At 34.5% G+C, this 22,396-nt stretch overlaps 1 long non-coding RNA gene across 1 annotated transcript in view; it reads right to left on the reverse strand.

The window, feature by feature from the left end:
* Nucleotides 1-21,886, reverse strand: part of LOC122211067 — a 56,221-nt gene extending 34,335 nt beyond the window's left edge. The window contains exon 1 of the long non-coding RNA XR_006198464.1: nucleotides 21,800-21,886. This is a non-coding gene — a long non-coding RNA (uncharacterized LOC122211067). The remainder of the gene's footprint in view (nucleotides 1-21,799) is intronic.
* Between the last annotated feature and the right edge of the window lie 510 nt (nucleotides 21,887-22,396).

Raw genomic sequence — 22,396 nt, forward strand, 5'->3', positions numbered from 1 at the left:
TATAACTCCCTTTGTGAAATTCAGCGTGTTTTAATTCGTGGTAGGTCAAAAAGATATTTTTTCACCCAACAAAAGAGGAGAAAGAATTGATAAGAGAATGTAGATAAAGAAGAGGAAGGCCATTGAAGAGAACTTTGATGGACAATCTAGCATAAGGATAGTTCAATGCAAGGAATGATCCTATTAGTGATGTGTTCTTCAAGTTCTGGAATCTTAGTCCTGTTCTTACTCTACTTCGGTTGCATTCAGGACAGCCATAAAGAATTTTCCAGAAGATACTAGGTCATTGTAAATCCTAATAAAATACCCACAGTATAGGAAATTCAGTCCCATATAGAAAGACTAAATTTTCATTTTTATTTGAGGTTTTAATTTCTTAAAGGTCTTTAATTTCTTTGAGGTCTTATTTCTTAAGACTGCATAATTATGTCTCAGAGCTCTCTATGTTGCTAGTTATGCAGAGTAATACGATTTATTTTTGAAAAATGCAAACTCTAAGCACATGTCTTCAACAATTAGTATTTACATAAGTTATGTTTTTAAATTATAATCAGAAATAAATGACTCAAACATATAGAGCATACAGCACAGAATGGGGAAAAGAGAAAGAAAAAATAGTAGAATCAAAGAAAGATAACATTCCTTTACATAGTTTTTTCTTCTGACCTTAGTCTACTTCTCTAGATTATGAGAATGTCTCATCCTCAATGGTTTTTGTTTTGTTTTGTTTTGTTTTATAATCAGATTCCTGATGTTTAACATTGCAAAAGCAAAAGCTGGTTATTTTTAGAATCATAAAACAACAATCTCACTGAATTTAGCAATCTAATTATTTCTTGTTTTTCAGAATGACCAGATTCTATCAGAGCTAGAAAGTCTTCTAAGGCCATCTTTGCTCTCAGATTCTTCTGTATCAACCCTTGTGGTATGGTTTCTTGCTATATTTTCTCTGTCTAGGTGTATTTATAAGTTATCATACTTTCTTTTTTAAAAAATAATCTTTATATGACTTTAAGAGACAAAACAGATGAACGTAAGGGAAGGGAAACAAAAATAATATAAAAACAGAGAGGGGGACAAAACAAGAGACTCATAAACATGGAGAACAAACTGAGGGTGGCTGGAGGGGTTGTGGGAGGGGGGATGGGCTAAATGGGTAAGGGGCATTAAGGAATCTACTCCTGAAATCATTGTTGCACTATATGCTAACTAATTTGGATGTAAATTTTAAAAAATAAAAAATAAAATTATTAAAAAAACAATCTTTATTATCACAATCCTTTTTTAAAGTTTATTTATGTTTGAGAAAGAAAGAGAGCAGAGGAGGGGAAGAAAGAGAGTGAGAGAGAGAATCCCAAGCAGGTTCTGTGTTGTCAGCGCAGAGCCCAATGTGGGGCTCCAACCCATGAACTGTGAGATCGTGACCTGAGCCAAAATCAAGAGTTGGACACGCAACTGACGGACACACCCAGGCACCCATGTTACCGTACTTTCTGCCATAGATTAACCCTCCATGAGCAGCCTACGAGTGAACAAGTAGCAAATCAAGTAGCAATTGAAAAAAAAATTTTTTTAATCTAGACTGTATTATAAACAACTAACTTAAAATATAGTGAGGCCAGGCGTCTGATTTAAGCTATATGACCTATGGAAAGCACTTTGGTATATGTAGTCGCCTGTTTTTTCTGGTAGGATATAAAGAGATTGCAATGGGAAAACTGTAGGTCATTTTCAGGTCAAAAATTCTAGACTAAAATTAGGCAATTAATTCCAGGTACAATATACCAGATAGGGAGTCTGAAACACCCTGCTATTTAACAGCAAGCTACAAAATGAGAAGATGAAAGTAGGACAAAAGTTAATTTTATGGCACAAAAAAGTTAATTTATTACTTTTCTTATAAACAATGGATTAAATTTTTTTGAAATAAGACAATGAGGCTGGAGGTCCTCGGTGTCTCAGTCGGTTAAGCGTCCGACTTTGGCTCACGCCACGATCTCTCGGTTTGAGTTCCAGCCCTACGTCGGGCTCTGTGCTAATAGCTCAGAGCCTGGAGCCTCCTTCAGATTCTGTGTCTTCTCCTCGCTCTGCCCCTCCCGTGCTCATGCTCTCTGTCTCTCAATAATAAATAAACGTTAAAAAAATTTTAAAAAGAGAAAATGAGGCCATCTCTTCTGAAGAAATTCATCTATCTATCTATATACATACACATATATATATATATATCTTACATCTTCTACTATAAAATATCTACACTAAATATACAATAAAACCCTTATTTCATATTTGAAATGACAGGTATTTTCTGTTACCATGTGATCCTAGGCACTTTATTTATGTACTTTTAGTTCATAAAAAACTTCATTAACTTCATCAAAGTATAATTAACAAGTAAAAAGTCACTAATCTTAAGTCCACAATTTGATGATTTTTTAACTGAGATAAAATTCATGTAACATAAAATTGATCAATTTAATCATTTTAATGTGTGAAAATCAGTGGTTTTTTTGAATTAGATTCACAATGTTATACAACCATCACTTCTATCTAATTCCAGAACATTTTCATCACTCAAAAAGAACTTATACTGATTAAGCAGTTGGTCCCCATTCACCTCTCCTTCAGTCCCTGGCAACTACTACTCTACTTCCTGCCTCTGTAAGTTTGCCTATTCTGGGCATTTCACACAAATGGAATCATACAACATGTGACCTTTTGTGCCTGGTTTTTTTCAAGGATCAGTCATGTTATAGCATGCATTAGTACTTCATTCTTTTTCATGGATGAATAATAGAGCACTGGTGAATATAAAAACATGTAACCGTTCTTCAGGTGATGGGTATTTGTATTATTACTACATTTTGGGTGTCATGAATAGTGCTGCTATGAACATTTGTGTACAAGTTTTTGTGTGGACAGTTGTTTTCATTTCTCTTGGTTATATTAGGAGGTAGAGTAGAATTGCTAGATCATATGGTAATTCTATACTTAACTTTTTAAGAAACCACTAAACTTTTCCACAGCTATTGCACCATTTTAGATTATCACTGGCAACATACAAGGGGTCTAATTTCTTCACATCCTTCCCAACACTTGCTATTTCCATTTGGTTGAGAATTGCATCCTAGGGGTGTAAAGTGATATCTCATTGTAGTTTTGATTTACATTTCTCCTGTGTGTAATGGCCCTTTCTATCTATCACCTATCATCTATCTATCTATCTATCTATCTATCTATCTATCTATCTATCTATCTTTCTATCATCTATTTATCTATCATCCATATTCTATTATCTATCTATCGATCTATCTACCTATCTATCATCTATCTATCAATTTTTTTTTTCTTTTTGGTTAAATGTCTATTCAAATCCCTTGCCCATTTTTCAATTGGATTGTTTGCATTTTTGTTGTCAAGTTTAAAGATACTTTCTGTATTCTGGATAAAAGACCTTATCAGATATATGACTTGCCAATGTTTTCTCCCAGTCCCATTCTGTGGATTGTCTTTATGTTCTTGATAGTATTTTTTGATGCATGAAAGTTTTTAATTTGATGAAATACATTTTACTTTTCCTTTTGTTGTTTTTAAGAAACTATTTATATTTATATTTTATTTACATGACATTTAAAAGACTATTTCCTAACCCCAAATCATGAGGATTTTCATCTACGTTTCCTTCTAAGAGTTTTACAATTTTAGCTCTTACATTAAAGTCTTTGATAAAATTTCAGTTAACTTTTATATATGGCATGAGGTAGGTGTCCAAAATTTTTTTTTGAATGCGATACACAATTATCTCAACACCGTTTGTTAAAAAGATTAAGTTTTTCCCTCATAGAATAGACTTCGCACCTTTGTCAAAAATCAGCTGACCAAAGACATATGGATTTATTTGTGGACTCTCAATTCACTTGCACTAACCTATGTATCCTTCCCTACAGTAATACCACACTGCTTTGACTATGGTAACTTTGCAGTAAGTTTTGAAGTCAGTAAGTATGAGTTCTGTTTTTTTCTAATTTTTTATTTAAAAACATTATTATTTAGGATGCCTTGCAATTCAGTATGAATTTTAGAATTAGCTTGTTCATTTTTGAAAAATGGCAGTTGGAATTTTGATAGAGATTGCATTGAATTCATAGATCAATTTTGAGACTGTTGCCATCTTAACAATATTAAGCCTCTCATTTGTGAACACAGGATGTCTTTCCACTTACTTAGGTCTTCTTTCATTTCTCTCCAAAATATTTTGTAGTTTTCTTTTTTTAATTTTTTTTAATGTTTATTTATTTTTGAGACAGAGAGAGACAGAGCATGAACGGGGGAGGGGCAGAGAGAGAGGAAGACACAGAATCCGAAACAGGCTCCAGGCTCTGAGCTATCAGCACCGAGGCTTGAACCCATGGACCATGAGATGCGGGGCTTGAACCCATGGACCATGAGATCATGACCTGAACTGAAGTCAGATGCTCAACCGACTGAGCCACGCAGGTGCCCCTATTTTGTAGTTTTCAATGCACATGTCTTGCACTTCTTTGATTAAATATATTCCTAAGTATTTTTGTTTTAAAGCACTCTAAATGGAATTATTTTCTTACTTTCACTTTCAGATAGATATTAGTATAAACTCATGCAGTAAATTCCTGGGATAAATTCTACTTAGTCATGATGCATAATCCTTTTAATGTGCTGTTGGCTTTAGTTTGTTAATATTTTATTAAGGAGTTTTGCTTCTATACCATAAGAGATAGTGTTCTGCAGTTTTCTTGTAATATCTTTCTTTTCTTTTTGTTTTGTTTTGTTTTGTTTTTGAGACAGACAGCACCCATGTGCAACCAGGGGAGGGGCAGAGAGAGAGGGTGAGAGAGAATCCCAAGTGGGTTGATGTGGGGCTTGATCCTATAAACCTTGAGATCATGACCTGAGCCGAAATTAAGAGTTGGACACTTAACCAACTGAGCCACCCAGGCACCCCAATTTTTTATCTTTTCTTTATTTTTGATAAGAGTTTGAAAAAGATTGGTTTTAATATTTTTTAATGTTTGGCAGAATTCACCAGTGAAGCCATCTCGTCCTAGATTTTTTGTTGTTGTTGGAGATTTTTTCTATATTGCTTAGACGTATTTACTTTTTATAGGTCTATTCGGATTTTCTCTTTTTTTTATTGGTAAGTCTCACTAAATGTCAATTTTGTTGATCCTTTCAAAGAACCAACCTTTTGTTTCATCGATTTGTTTCAATTGTTTTTCTATTTCAAATTTAATTTACCTCTGCTGTAATCTTTATTGCTTCTTTCTGTTGGTTCGCTTTGGTTTTAGCTTGCCTTTCTTCCATGTCTTTAAGATGGAAGTTTAAGTTGTTGATTTGCTATCTCTCTCTTTTCAAATGTATACATTTACCCTAATAAGTTTCCCTCTGAGCACTGCTCTTATTATATTCCATAAGTTTGGGTATATATATATATACACACATATATATAATATATAATATATATATATAATAATATATATACATATATAATATATAATATATATATAATAATATATATATAATATATTATATATAAAAATATATATATGGTATTTATGAGCCATATATATGTATTATATTTATATATATTATATTTATATATAATACATATATATATTTGTTGTTGTTCATCTTAAAGTATTTTCTAATATCTCTTATAATTTCTTCTTTGACTAATTGGGTATTTAAACAATCTTAAACTGTTTAATTTCTACATATTTGTGAATTTTCCAGATTTACTTTTGTGATTGATTTCTAACTGCATTCTACTGTAGTCAGAAAAGTTACTTTGTATGACTTGAATCTTTTTTTTAGTTGATTAAGATTTGTTTTGTGGCCTAACAATTCTGATATCCTGGAGAATACTGCATATACACTTCAGAAGAATGTGTATTGTCCTTTTGGTAAAATCTTTGCTAACCTATAGCTCTGTACACACCCCATTTGTTGTCTTCACAAATTATATCTTTATATATCAAATGATTATCAACATTAATTTATAGTTTTATGCAATTATCTTCTAAATCACGTAGGAAAAAATAAAAGTTATACATCAAAAATACATTAATACTGACTCATATTTACCTTCGTAGTAATTTTTACCAATGTTCTTTCTTATTTCTGTAGATTAGAACCAATGTCTGTGCCCTTCCACTTACACCTGAAGTAACATTTATGGGTGTTTTTTGCTGGGCAGGTCTACTAGTAATGAACTCCCTCATTTTTTGTTTAAGAATGTCTTAATTTCTCCCTCACTTATGAAAGATAGTTTGGCCAGATGCAATATTCTTAGTTGATAGCTTTTTCTTTTGGTGATTTAAGTATATCATCCCACTGCCTTCTGACCTGTATGGTTTGTTAAGAGAAATAAGCCATTAATTTTACTGAGGATCATTCATTTATAGTTAATGAGTGGCTTCTTCCTTGCTTTCAAGATTCTCACTTTGCCTTTCAACAGATTACAATTTGTCTCAGTGTGGATTGCTTCTACTTTACCCTACTTAGAGTGTGTTGAGTTTCTGAATATGTAGCTTAATATTTTTTTATACATTTGGGAGTTTTTTGTCCATTATTTTTTTTTAACGTTTATTTATTTTTGAGACAGAGGGAGACAGAGCATGAATGGGAGAGGGTCACAGAGAGAGGGAGACACAGAATCTGAAACAGGCTCCAGGCTCTGAGCTGTCAGCACAGAGCCCGACTCGGGGCTCGAACCGACGGACCATGAGATCATGACCCGAGCCGAAGTCGGGCGCTTAACCGACCGACCCACCCAGGTGCCCCTGTCCATTATTTTTTTTAAGAGAGAGCATAAGTTGGGGAGAGGGACAGAGGGAGAGAGAGAGAATCTCAAGAAGACTCCACGCTCAGTGAAGAGCCTGATGTGGGGCTTGATCCCATGACCCTGGGATCATGACCTGAGCTGAAATCAAGAGTCCAACACTCAAATGACTGAGTCACCTAGGTGCCCCCATTATTTCTTCAAATACTCTTTCTGCCCTTCCTGTCTCTCTCTCCTGTGAATACCATTAAGCATATCATGGTACATTTAATGTTATTCCCCAGATGATTTTTTGTCATCAGTTTTCTTTGACTTCTCAAGGTAGATAATTTTAATAGAACTGTCTTTGAGTGGGCTTCTTCTTTTTTCTTCCTTCTCAGATCTGCTGTTGAGCCCCTCCAGTGAATTTTTCATTATAGTTATTATACTTTTCAACCATATAATTTCAACTTTATTTTTTAAATAATTTCTCTTTGTTGATATTATCTATTTGGTGAGGTTCTTCTGGTTTCCCTTAGCTCTTGATTCATGGATTAACTGAGCTCTTTGAGTATATTTAAGACAGTTGAATTAATATCTTTGTCTATTAAGTCCAATCTCTGGGCTTCCTCAGGACAGTTTCTGTTAATTTTTTTATTTTTTGTGAATTGGTCATTCTTATTTCTTTGCATGCCTCATAGTTTTGGTGTTGTTGAAAATCGAAAATTGTACACTTTGAATGTTCCAATGTGGCAAGTCTGAAAGTCAGATTTTCCCCTTGTAAGGGTTTCTTATTTTTGTTTGTTATAGTTGTTGTACATTTAAGGATCATTCTGGTCTAATTTTGCAAAGTCTATATTCTTTGTTCTCTGTGGCTGCTGAAGTCTATATTTTATTAGCTTAATGGTCAGCTAGTAATTGGACAGGGATTTTAACATCTGTATAAAAAAACAAAAGGAAAATGATTCCTTCAGTCTTTGCAGATGACCTCTGTGAATGTGATGGGACTTCACCTTCACCACTCAACTAGGCAGTTCACCACTGTGCTATAGTCTTACTTTCTGCATTCACTGATCTTGAAAGGCAGTTGGATGTGAAAGTTAGAGCCTTCTCAGATCTTTTCTAAGCATGCACATGGCCTTCTAGATTTCCAGGAATATGTCAAAGCTTTTTGCATCCATTTTCTCTAAGCTTCTCATTATCCAACCTTTCTTCCTAGGCATCTGGCTACTCCATTGTTCATGTCTGTCCAAGGCAGCAGAAACGAATACATTTTCTTTAAATGTTTTCAGCAAATGCTCCACTGCAGCACTGGGAGACTTCACAGTTAGGTGAGATAAAGCAAACCCTTGGAGCCAGTCCTCCAGAGAAACACCAGAGGTCAAAACAAATTACCACAATTCTTTGAGAATTAAGCTCATTCTGCTATCACAGGCACTTGTGCTGGCTATGGGCTGTTTTTCAAAACCTCTGCCAAGCAGTAGGACAAGGGATGAGACCAGGGTAAGTTAAAATGCCTGAAAGCTGTCTTACCATGATTCAACTTCTTTGTCTTCCTAATAAAGTGTTTCCCTGGTTCCTTCAAGCATTTGGTTAATTTCCAGAGTTCTAAAAAAGTCTATTCTGATAGTTTTTTTACTACTGTATTCACTGCTTTTGTGGAGGGATAGCCTTTATTTAATTCTCTCTTCTGTATTTTTGCTGACATCACTCAATGATGATTTTTGACAAGTGTGTACATTTGTGTACCCATCACCGGAAGAAAAATGTGATGAAAAAGAATTAGAGTCAGTGTCTCATTCCAACTCATCCCATAATAATCCTAACATGCTCATAAAATGTGAGTAGGAAGAAGTGCATAAATGATAAGTATTAAAGAGAGAAAAAAAGAGCAAACATCATAGTTTGGAAAATAGTGCCCGGGAGAATTATGTAAAGGTCATAGAATATGAATAAATATTAATGCACTTATCATGCAAAATTGGAAAAAACGTGCTGTTACAACTGAAATATTATTCAAAGACAAGCATTGTAATTGAGAGTTTCCTTTTCCCACGGCAGTGGTAGAAAAATGCAGGTTTATTCTTAGCCTTTATCCAGTTCATAATCATTTTAAAAATTCAAATGTAATTCTTATTCCAATAATGCTTAAAGACTGAATGAATAGCTAGTTAATTTCTTGGAAGCATAGCATTTGATTTGCTAAACATTCGTATTTCTGCCTAGCATGTTCAGGAATGCTCTAGTACCAATTAACCCTCAGAAACTCAGAGCCAACTGAAAACATTGTCAGTTCATCTCCTCTTAGGAGATTACACATTTTGGGATGATCTATAGATGACCAGCATCTAAATTTGAGTTAAAATGTTCTTCTTTCTCCCCTTCAGCCCTCCATTGCATTATCCTAATTCATGAGAATGATTTTGGGGGGAGTATTTTCCACTCTGAGACCTGGGTACAGTGTGGACCCAACATAGCGACTCTATTCACTAACCTTTCCTCCAAGCTACTACAATATGTAAATGTTGATCAGCATTTAGAGAGGCAATTTGGTTCTGATCCACATGATCAGACAGGTGATTGTCTCAGGTTTAGTGTCCCAAAGAGCTTCTTAAAATAAGATAGGATCCAGAAATCAGAAAGATCCTAACTCTAACATGTGTTTTCTCTAGTTTGCATTTTAACTCTTGCTTGTAGCAAAAGTACATATTAAGGGAAATTTATTTGGGTTATAAGGAAAAACATAGGAAAATGAATCTCTAATTTTAAACCAAACAGCAAAAAATTTTAAGGATGATGTAGTTAAACTTGATTTTCCTTAATGACTGAAAAAGTTAAGAATAAATGGGAGAAATTAAGAAAGATCATTAGCTGATTGGGTTAAAGTTAAAGAATTGCTTTGATTTCTACAGATAAATAAGCAGAATAAACATTAAAATAATGCACATGAAGCGTTTTCCAATTTTGCAAGTTGGTTAAGCAAAATGCCAAAGCAAATTAGGTCATGGATAAAAGAGCATTAAGAAATGCACATTAATATTTATATCAAAAATACCTTGCTGTGTAGAAAGTGAACCATAAGAGATATAAATATACAAGGAGTATTTATATGAATTATTTCTTTGCCAATAAAAATGATATGATAAACAGTATGAGCAGATGAACTGACAACCGGAGAGTTTCCTTTGCCTTAGACTTACTCTGAGTAAAAACATTTTAACCTTTTAAGGATACAAAGTCTTACTCTCCACAATACCCTCCACACATTTTTACTTTCTTGGTCAAATAATGGCTTTCAGTAAAGATTGAGATAAACTAAATCCAGATTAAAGTCATATAACTATTATTATTATTATTATTATTATTACTATCATTATTATTTTGGTCAGTAGGGAAGGGGACAAGGTAGCATTAAGAAATCTCTATGCAGTGAAGATCTTAAAATTTAAACCAGAAAAGATAAGGTTTTAGAGATGCTAATATGTCATACTATTTCTAAGGCAAACATCTGGGATTTTCAAATAGGTATAGCTGCAGACATAACACTGTTTACCACTCTATACAATGTTTCTTGCTTCTGTGCCTTTCCTCATAGACTTATTTTGACAGGAAACCGTTTCCCTCAATTTTTTGCCTGGTTAACTGGTATTTCCTATTCGAGACTTAGTTCAATGTTCACCCCTCCTCTAGAAGGTCTTGCCTTTTTGTTCAGGCTGCATTAAGTGGTCCTCTTCTGTACTCTTGAATGAGCTTTTGTCTCTCTTTCCAATAACTTGTAAGTGCTTCAAGAAAACTAATATTTTTTTTTTCTTGTGTCTCTTCCAGTCTTTGGAACATAGACATCTTATTATTGTTGTTGAATGAATTGAATTATGCTTGAAAAGAAATCACAATTCTATTTTGGAAATAGTTATTCCCTTATTTAAGCCTGATGATATATTTAGTAATAAAGATAATATTGCTTCTTAGACAAAATGTTATTATTTATCCATCAATAGAAAATGAGTTATTGTTTTGAGTTTTGTGTTACTTCACCAAATGTCCTAAACCTCCAATCAAAAAAAAAGGTGTTGGGTGGGGCAGTGTAAATTTAACATTTACCTCTCCTCAGCGAAAATATTCTAAAGTTACAAAGAAACCATGAGATAGAAATGCAAGTTCGATCTTCAATAAAACTGGGAGACAGCTAAAATGTGAACCGTAAGATCAGAACAAGGACCCCCAGAACAGTGAAAATTACATAAACGCTGAAGAGCATACAGAGAGAAGATCCTCACTGCAGCAGATCAGAGAAAAGCTAGCACAGCATACTTCTCCAGGATGATGCTCAAAACCAGAAATCTCATTATGACAAGAGAAATGGCCTGCATGAGCTGGTTAGCGTATCTGAATTTGGTTGAGCCCTGAGGAGAAGCTAAGTATTGCCAGACAGGTCATATCCGCAAAAATCTATCAGGCAAAGGCTCTGGGCTGCAGAATCTCCACGTTGTGGCCAGCCTAATAATGCCAAATTGGAGGCTACCAAAGAGTGAAGACGGTAAGAAAAATTACTTACACCATCATTCTGTGTCCTAAGAAGAATCTCTGGTAGGTTGAGAGATGATACTGCTCTTCTCAGACACAAATCTAAAAATAGCTTGTCGGGAAGAAATGTATCCCTCAATAATTAGCAGTATTGTAAAAAGTAATAGAAAATATAGAAAGACACACACATTTACAGAGAGGCAAGGAAGAAAACACAAAAGGCAAACTGAGAAAGTTTAACAGAAAAGAATCTTGCCATTTTTGGCATATGAAACATTTTTTTCAGGAATTAAAAAAACTTATTCATGAGTAGAGTTCAAGAAAGAAGTAAAAGAAAAATTAATACAGAAATCAATAACCTTCATACACAAAAGCAGCCACTCTGAAGATATGATGGAAGAAAACTCCACAATTTCAGTGGTAACAACATGTATGAAATATTTGGAACAAATGTAAAAAAAAAAAAAAATTCATGATCTGTAAAAAAAAAAAAACCCATAAAATGTTACTGTAAGACCCAAAAGATGACTTAAATATAAAATCATATTTTTTGAAATATACTCACTATCATATCTCATACTTTCATTGGCTTATAGATGTGAATACGTCTATTAGTTAATACATAAAGTTAACATGACTCCCTTCCAAAAAATTTAATGAGACAATCTAATTCTTAAATTCATACAGAAAACATAAACTAGCAATAATAACCAAAATTCTCCAGAGTCCTGAGAAGTGACTTGCTCTACCATATGTCAAGGTGCATTATAAAGTAATAACAATTAAAATAGTTTTGCACTGGCAAATGAATATATAAATCAACAAAACAGAAAAAAAATACACCAGAGCATACAAATATATATACATAAATAATAAATAAATAAATAAATAAATAAATAAATAAATAAAATGAATACTATCAGTATTTCAATATTTTCAAGAAAGCAATATTATTTTTAAAATACCTATAAGGCAACAGAACAGGATAGTTGTTTGGGAAAACAAACAAAAATACTGGCCTTAAAACTCTACTTTTGGGGCCCCTGGGTGGCTCAGCCGGTTGGGCATCCGACTTCAGCTCAGGTCCTGATCTCACGGTTTATGGGTTTGAGCCCCGCGTCGGGCTCTGTGCTGACAGCTCAGAGCCTGGAGCCTGCTTCAGATTCAGTGTCTCCCTCTCTCTCTGCCTCTCCCCCACTTGTGCTCTGTCTCTCTCTCTCTCTCAAAAACAAAATGTAAAACAAAATTTTAAAAGAAGATTAAAAAAACTCTACTTTTTATTCAGAATGAATTCCAGATAAGTCAAAGATATGAGTGTAAAAATAAAAATGCAATCATAAATTATTAGAAAAACTGTTCTTTTTTTTCACCCCAGGAAAGCTATGTCTTTTCTAAGTCTGAAATAAATATTTGAAGTCATTAAAAGAAATAATTGATTAAATCAACTGCATAAAAATCCTTCATGATTCAAAATAAATAATATCAGAAGATAAATGCTAATCAGAAAGAATAATTACAATTTATAGACTATTGTAGACTTTAACATGAAAAAGTTTCCTACAAATCCCCAAGTACAAATCTGACACTACAGTAGAAAAAAGTGCAAAAGAGATGAAAAACACTTCATGGAAAAGGAAAACAAATAAAAATTCAAACTGAAACCACAATGGAATACTGTTTTCACCTCTTAGATTGGCAAAGACCCAAATGCACATTGGCAAATTCTGATGATGTACTGTGTTGGCCAGGGTATGGGGGAAACAGACATTCTCACACATTGCTGGTGGGAATGTATATTAATGCAACCCTCTGTAATGGGCAATCTGACAATAATAATTAAAATTAAAGATATTTTTAAATTCAGGTATTCCATTTCTAAAAATCTGTCCAATTGAAAACTCACAGATTTGTAGCCTGATGTGTAAGATGTTATGCATGGCAAATGACTTACCATCACTTAACTGTATAACTTAAAGAAGATGGGTCAAATAAACTTGCTACATTAGTATATTAGAAAAATATTCGACCATTTAGAAAGAATGAAGCAGGTTTATAAACTGATATTTAAAATGCTGCAACGGTTAGTGGAAAAAACCTCTAGATGTTAAATGATATATTTAGTAAGCTGAAATTTGCATTTAAAAAAGGGAAAAGAATGTATACATGCTGTATTTACTCATATTTACACAGAATATTTCTGAAAGAACACTCAACGATACAACAGCAGTGGTTACTTCTGGAGAAACAGGAAGGCTGGGAGGAAGGGTTATGAAAAAGTTTCCTTTCATAGAGTATTTTGTACATTTTGAATTTTAGACCACGAGTTTGTTTGTTGATTTGTTTGTTTGTTTTAAGAAGGTGAAGAATAGTGTTAGAAGCCACACAGCATATTAGAGTTAGCATAAACTGGAAATTAGGAGCCAGAGCACCTAGATCCAATCCAAATTGTCACTTCCTGTGTGGGTGACTTTGGACACTTCAACTCTATGTGGCCTATTTTTCCTCATCTTTAAAATGTGTATAATAATCCTACCTACCTTATGAAGCTGTTGTGAAGACTAAACTAATTAATACATGTATGACAATTAGAGTACTTGACATAGAAAAGTTCTTTATTAGTGTTTTCTCATTAAGATAATAACAGGAAAGCACGCACAGGCATAGACACATCAGGTATTTATACCAAAACAGAACCAAATGGGCTCAGAGTACATTCTAGAAAGAGATCACAGCCAAGTTGGATGGAAGACCAGAATTTAGTGTCTCGGATAGCCACTGAACTTCTGAGAAAGAGAATTCAGATATTTATCAGCTTAGTTTTGCCAGCTTACACTCCCTGTTCCAAAAGGAGCCAGACACACACCCACACCACCCCCACCAACATTACAAGGTCTGAATACAATACAGGGTTTTAGGGAGAAAAATTTATTGCCTGAGAAGCAGAAAATCACACAAGGTCAGGTAGCTCTGGTTACCTTGGAATGAATAAGCCAGGTGGAGCTGAGCAGAATGCACCATGGCAGGATTCCAGAAGAGGGACCCAGCTTCCCCAGTCCCAGAGGGGCAGAGAACACAGTGGGAACATCCTGGTCTAAGAAATAGCCTCAGAAATGGAAGCTTCCTGAGCTCAGCCTCTGGTGTCAGCACTTCTTTACTGAATGAAGTCCCATCCACTGAGCCAGCTCTTGGCTGAGCTACTGAGAAAGGAGAAAATGGGCCCCCAGGGTGATGATTTCATATTCTTTATGTGTCTTCCCTGGAGAAATTACAGAATTAGGTGCTAGTGAAGGTAGGAAGTTCTCTAAGCACAATCTCCTGTCTCTTCCTTAATGTATTTGTCTAAGTGGCGAGCGGCAATGGTGAGGTCATATTGAAAAATTTAGTCAGAATTTAGGATTCATCTTGTTTTTTCTAGATTCTAGATTCTATACAGCAATGGTATATATGCCACTCTTCCCATCCCTTGGAATATTAAATTCAATAGAATCCATTCCTTTCTATTATTATGCAATTCAAATTGAAAGCAGATCTTTATCCTTAGGCGAGAAAGAACAGAAACAAAAACTTCTTAATCTTTCATGCACGTACAGATTCAAGTAAGATCTGATGGGTAACTATTACAGACAATATACTTTACAAAAGTATTTTCTCACCGCATGCTCCCTGACTGAAACAAGAATGCGGACGGTTGAGCATAAATTCAACTCCGTGGTCTTGTCTTGAGTTGAGGCTTAGGCTACCTCCGAAATTCTTCTTTCTAGCTTTCTTTGCTATTCTTCAAAAGGATGCACCCCTAACATTTTATTTCTTTATATTCCACAATTTATAATCCTTGACACATTTTCCATACTGCAGTATAGTTTGTTTATTTGTTTTTTTTTTTGGTTCTGGGACCTATTTCTTAACAGTTTTTACTCCGTTTTTCTGAAATCAAAAAATATATACATTTGCTTAGGTCTCATTTCTATGCTAGCCTCTTTGGTTTCCTTATTCTAAATTAAAGTTGTCGATCACCCATTGTCTCAAATAATATCCTTTTATTAACATAGAGAGAGGGAAAGAGACATTCTTGACAAAGGGAGAAACAGCATTGCTCATAAGAATGAAAAGAGCCACTCAGATGTTCCTAACAGAGTAGTAAGAAAATAAGATTTCATCTCTAACCTTCCAGGCAACTATATGCTCTGCCTCACTCCCCTCCCTTATTTACCATCTAGACTATTCAGCAAATCTGACCTGGAAAATTAAAAATTCTCAGTTTTTAATCAATGTTTTGTTTTTGGTTTTGGTGTTTTGGATTTGTGTGTGTGTGTGTGTGTGAGACAGAGAGAGAGAGAGACAGAGAGAGAGAGAGTGAGGGAGAGAGAGAGATTTTGGAGATCGGTAAAGCATTCTATAGGATTAATATAGAAATTGCTGTTTGAAGCTTTCTCAATCTGGAAAAAAGTGGTTATGAATAAGGATGTACAGGTCACTATCAATTTTCTTCAAGCTGGTCCGTGCCTGTTTAGCCTTTTGTCGAATGTGATCACACATTGCAGTCTATGTGAAAATGTCTCATCCGCCAGTAGGGAAAGCTTAATAATTTATTTGCAGTCCATCTTCCTCTAGACAAGTGCATGCCATGTATTTGCTGAGTTGTGTAACCAGCTCTCAGAGCAGGCACATGGTCGGCTGCAAATTGTTCTTTCTGACATCTGTCCATTTTTCATGGTATTGATATTTAGCCCCTGAATGCCTGTTCTGCATTTTCAAAACAAAACAGAAGTGAGGAATCAATTGTGTGTTGTTGGGAGGAAATGTCACGACCTTGATTATAACTGTCGTTTTTGAAGGGGAAATTATAGACGTGAAATTCTTCAGGGTCACGTTCAACACATAGTACATATAATTCAGAAGGGCATTCTCTGTTCCGTGGGTAAGTTCTTAAGAGTTCTCAGCCTAAATTGAGAGGGAACTCTGAGGTAATTCTTTGTGCTGTGGCCAAAACTCTCTGTTCTTACGCTAGGATCATATACTGGGGGATCCCTGCATTGGATCAGGGGAGGATATATTTGTAAAAAGATCTCAATTAATCTGATCTTGAAGAAAAGTTAAGAAAATTATTGAACTTGCTTAAGTTCCCTCCCTCCCTCCCTTTCTTCCTTCCCTCCTTCCTTTCGTTTTTCCTTCTTTTTTTTCTTACATATTTATTTTTTTACTTTTACTAACTTGACTTCCATGTGCAAATATCTTGGAACTTATTAATGTGATTATCTTTTGCTTTATACTGGAATGTAAAATCATCAAATGAAAACCTACCCATTGGACCTCTGTTTGGAAACCACTCACATAACCTCATATAAAGCCTCTTTAGTCTTAGGGCATAGACTCCAAGAACAATATTGTAGAAAAGCCCTGATGTGCATCTATATTCTATAGTCCTATTCACCTCCCTTGTGTCTTCTTTAATCAATAAATTCCTAAAAGCTAAGAGCATACAACACTTGTCTGTGGGAAATCCAACAGAACCTCTGGAGAATAAAACCAGAAGAAAACCAAAATAAAATTGCCAAAGCATATAAAATTACTCCATGGAGTGTTCTGATTAGTATCACCCTGGTTTTATTCATGGTGATACTAGACTCATGGCTAGTGTTTAGTTCCATGGCTCAGAAAATTATTTGGCAGAATACAATTGCATTCTCTCTCTCACCTATTTTCTGCAGAGATTTCACACATTGACTCAATGTAATATGCCACACTGAGAGGCATGATGTTTGAAACTCCTCTATGATGCCTGTGCAGAATACTAAGAGAATCAGGTGCCGGTGTTTATCTGAGCTGAAACCTATTTCTTGTATTTTTATATTAGCTTTAGAAAAATCTCAAAAATTTATTTTTGCACACAGAGTCCCATGTCAATTACCTTGGGATGCCATGTTAATGTTCGCTAGAGATAGAAATCCTTTATATGTGGGGTGACATGTGGCTCTTCTGGTTAGCTGTGCAACCCCTATGCAGAGATTTTCCATAAGTGACTTTTCTTCTAATATCTGATGCCACATATTTATATTACACACAATATTTCGTTGTTCTTGGTCACTATATTAAAAGGAAATAAATTAGCTCAAGCATTCCGAGAGACACATGGCCCATCTGTGGCAAGGTACTACCTGTTTGAATGGTTATAATCCCACTCAAAGGTAGAGGTTTTTCTTCCTGTCTTTACCACTTGGGTTCTTGATGGGGGCCCTGCAGAGCATGTTCGGAGAGCACAGAGACATCCTACATCTATTCATGAGAGAAAACTATTCTAATCCAATTGAGTTCCTTACAATTGGTGTTGTGAGAGCACAGGCAGGATGCACATTATAAAAGCACATGTTGGTCTAGTGCTGCTGTCAGCAAAGGCCTTAATGAGCTTTGAGAGTAATATGGACGGCACAGAAAATGCAATCAATCAGATGTGGAAACTGCAAAGTAAAGAAGAGAAAGAATGGAAAGGTGGAAGAGAAAAAGAATGGGGACAAATTCAAAATACTAAGAGATCACGTAAGTAAACTGTTTCAGGAGGAGAGTGAAAAATTGTGCCTGCATAAACCATAAAAAAATTCTACAGGGAAGTATCAAGACTCTGAAGGGTCAGAAATTTTATCCTATCTGTACCTAACAAGTTACTCTGCCATTTTCATAAAATCTAGGACTTTTTTATTAATCTTTTCCTGATTTAATTGATATTTTAGCTAATCACTTGGCTGCTTCTTTCTTCTTCTTCTTCTTCTTCTTCTTCTTCTTCTTCTTCTTCTTCTTCTTCGTCTTCTTCTTCTCCTCCTTCTTCTTTTTTCCATTTGGCTTCTTTTAAACTCACTCCGTAACTTCTTGTTCCATGGATGGTGTGGAAATACATGGTAGACTTCTCATTTCAAAGAAATTGTCTCACTATGCATGTATTACGCATCTATATATAAGCATGTTCACAACATATCACTTAGGTTATCATAAAAAATACATTTTCTCCTGGACAATGTGTTAATTTCAAAATCATGGTAGAAAAATGTTTTAAAGCACCCAGTGACACATCTATGTTTGTTTTTCTCATAAGAAAGACAAATGTCATCCTTCTTTTGAATTTTATATTTGAATAATTGTACAATTGAATCAATTCTACGTTTAATGAAATTGAATTACTGAATGGTGGTGACATCTTGAGGTACCCCATAGGGAGTAAACAAAGGGAGTAAGATAGATGAAGCACTATTTCTCACATTTTTATTTTGTAGCACACTTCATTAGCAGCAAGAGGATTATGAACTGGTTTGACAATAAGACCCAGTAGTTGCATCACTAGAAAGTGTTTAATAAATACTCCATGGTGAGCAGTGCTTTCTGAAACCAGATACTGGCGGTGGGAGTTAGAGGTTAGTTTTCTACCTCACATAGATAAATGTACTATGTCAGTTGAACAGAAAAAACAAATCACACAAAAAATAGTTTCTCAGCCTGGGCTTTGAAAGTCACACCATCATGATCATCGCACATGACAAACTAGAGAACCTCCTTCAAAACAAACCTCACTGAAAAACTAAATATAATTGATACATTTCTAGATGAATAAAAAAACTTGATACCTTAGGGCCATTAGGTCTGAAGTTTTCTTCATCATTAACACTGATTCGTTTTGCTTTTACATTTAGTGCTGAAAAAATCTGGGGTTAATTATTAGATTATTCTCATTTACATCAAAGATGTTTCATTGCTCCTAGGGCTTTGGAACTTAAGATATTCATTTGAGAGGAATAGGTAATATGAATTAAAATGAAGAAAATGATGTTTTCAAACATCTTCTTTATGTAGTTCACTAGTTTAAAAATGTACTCTTTGAGTTAAATCAATATGTTGAAATTGAGGAAGAGGAAGGAGATGGATATAAAGTGTAACTACCAAATATTGCAAGAAATGTTAAAGGTTGAAGGGAAATCCGCCCTTCAAAGGTTGACCAATTCCTTTCAATGGCAAGAAACACAACTAGGGCAATTGAAATGTATAATTTGAATGGTTGAAATGTTTTCAGGTTTAGGGTTCTTGTTTGTCATCATTCTCACATAAAACTCTAAATATCGATCGTCCTCACTCTCTTACAACCAATCCAGCAAACTGTTATACGTATACAGGTGTCAAAAATGTGTAGCTTGTGTGCTTTCTTAGCATATAATAAGATGAACTTGACTGTTTTTGTCATTCTAAATAAATTTTGAAAATGTATCATTTCAGAGCACCACAACAGTAGAGCCTATGTTTATTGTCTTCACTTCTGTTTTCTCAGTGGGTGACATGTAATGGAAATAAATTTTGTTAAATGAACTACTGTAGTGGCCATTTTGTGGCAATGGGATTCTTCTGAGAAGCAGGCATATTTTAAAGGTATCTTTTTTTTTTTTTTTGAACATCAGACAATAATTTTTTTTATTTTTTTAAATTTTTTTAAAGGTATCTTTTTTCAAAACTTCATCTCAAACCTTAAATCTGATGATCCAAAGAATCTGAACAGTTCCATATTTCTTTTCTACTGGTCAAAATCACTATGGTCTGAATAGCCTTCTTCTTTGTAGTATATTTCAATGCAAACACTGTGAATAGATTATTATCTCACTAGTAATTTGTCTCCTTTGGGGAAATTCAGAAGATCATCTCATCTACACTTTTTAAAAATGCTAGTGTTACCATTCTCTTCTTCTGATAAATTACTTTGTTTATGCTAGGTAAAAAAGAATCTGGTATATTGCATTGAAACTTAACTTGAAATAATAATTTAATTGATAAAGAGACTATAAGATAACATTTAGTTAAATTTGGCAATGGTTTATTATAATCATAATAAACTTATTTTAGGGTAAGACAAAATTAATTTGATTGAATGCATCTACCATAGATTTACAAATTGCTGTGCAACTAGAGAGTCAATATATTTGAATCTGATAGCCACTGAGATAAGCCAAAGGTCTACCGTAATCCTAGATATTTTATTAGACAGAACAGAGAATTAAGTGCTTTAAACACTATCTGCCTTGTGTGTTCTTGCATTTCTGTATTAATAAGTCCATGAATTCCCCTAGGGCACATCCTTTTCACTTTCTAGGCAGCTTGATGTCAAGCATAAATCATATGTATGAATAACATGGGCCATGTGTTCCAACCTTTCTGAATTGTCTTCGTAAAATTGAAGAAGAGTAGAAGAAAATAGATTTCCTTCATTATTTGAATTACTTGGCAAAACAGAAGATACCTACGCATACTGTTCATGTTTATTTCTTTTATTCATTAAAATTTCTATTATCAGTTGTGTTTAAATATTTCTCAACTTTGACAGTAGGGTTGTTTCTGTAGCCATAAAAATCTTAGATTAAAATAACAACAGGAAGGTAATCCTATGCATATGGAAATTACCCATTAACTAAAATATTTATTTTCAAAGAAATAACAATATACTATTTTCCAGTGTCATTAGATCCTGCTGGAAATGACATATTTTATAAAGATTAGTTACACATCCAGATTCAAGAGGCCAATAGGATCCCAAGCAGGTTGAACCCAAATAGGGTTACATCAAAACACATTATAATTAAATTGTCAAAAATCAGACAAAGAAAGAATTTTAAGAGCAGAGAAAAGAGAGAAGTTACATAAGAGGGACCCTCCCACCCACCATATATACCTGTATAAGACTATCAGCAGATTTCTCAACAGACACTTTTCAGGCCGGAATAGGATGGCATTACATATTCAAATATTGAAAGACTATAACCATCAAGCAAGAATTCTATACCCAAAAGAGGGATACAGCCAAAAGAGGGATAAAACTTTCCCAAACAAAAGCTGAGAGAGTTCATTACCACCAGACCTACTTTAAAAGGAGTGTTAAAGGGGAGTTCTTTCAGTGGAAGTGAATACTAATTAGCATTACGAAAACATAGAAAGGTAACGTAAATCTCATTGGTAATGGTAAATATGTAGTCATAGTTAGGTTCTGCAATATGTTAATAGTGGTGACTACTTCATTTACAATTCACCGAAAAATGAAAAAAAAAAAAAAGACAAAGAAGAACCTAGTTAAAAAAAAACATAGTTAAAAAAACTAGTAAAAAAGTCATAGCTGCAATAATCTGTGATTAGTTACACAATATAAAAAAACATGTGAGTTGTAATAGCAATAACCTAAAATGTAAGGGGGAGGAGAATTAAAAGAATTAAAACAAATTCTATTGAAGCAATCAGTTTAAAATAGGGTGCTATATGTTTTAAGATATTTTATGTAAGCTTCATAGTAACTGCAAGGGAAAATCCTGCAGTAATTGCAAAAAAGAATACAATAAAGAAGTCAAAGCATACTAATACCAAAAGACATCAAAACCACAAAAAGACAGTAGGATAAGAAATAAGAAACAGCAGATCTACAAAACAACCAGAACACAGTTTACAAAATAGCAATAGTTAAGTTCTTACCTTAATAATTACTTCAAACATAAGTGAATTAGGCTCTCAGCTCCTCCTCACTCACATAGACAGCCACACTTATGTGCATTGCCAGCCAGGTCCCTGAGACAAAATGGTAAAGGTCAGAGTAAATGGATTTGGCCATATTGGGCGCCTGGTTGTCAGGGCTACTTATAACTTTGGCAAAGTGGATATTGCTGCCATCAATGACTGCTCCATTGGCCTTGACTACATGGTCTACATGGTCCAGTATGATTTCACCTATGGCAAGTTCAATGGCCTAGTCAAGGGCGAGAATGGGAAACTTGTCATCAGCGGAGAGCCCACCTCCATCTTCCAGGAGTAAGATCCGACCAACATCAAATAGGGCAATGCTGGTGTTGAATACGTTTGTGGATTCCACTGGTGATAAAGCTGGAGCTCACTTGAAGGGTGAAGCTGAAGAGGGTCATCAGCTCTGCCCCTTCTGCTGAGGCCTCCATGTTTGTGATGGGCATAAACCATGAGAAGTATGACAACTCCCTCAAGATTGGATATTCATATGTAAAAGAATGAAATTGGACCCATATCTTACACCACTCAGACAAAAATAACTCGAAATTGATT

The sequence above is a fragment of the Panthera leo genome, chromosome F2 (assembly GCF_018350215.1).
Source record: "Panthera leo isolate Ple1 chromosome F2, P.leo_Ple1_pat1.1, whole genome shotgun sequence".
Taxonomy (NCBI): Eukaryota; Metazoa; Chordata; class Mammalia; order Carnivora; family Felidae; genus Panthera; species Panthera leo.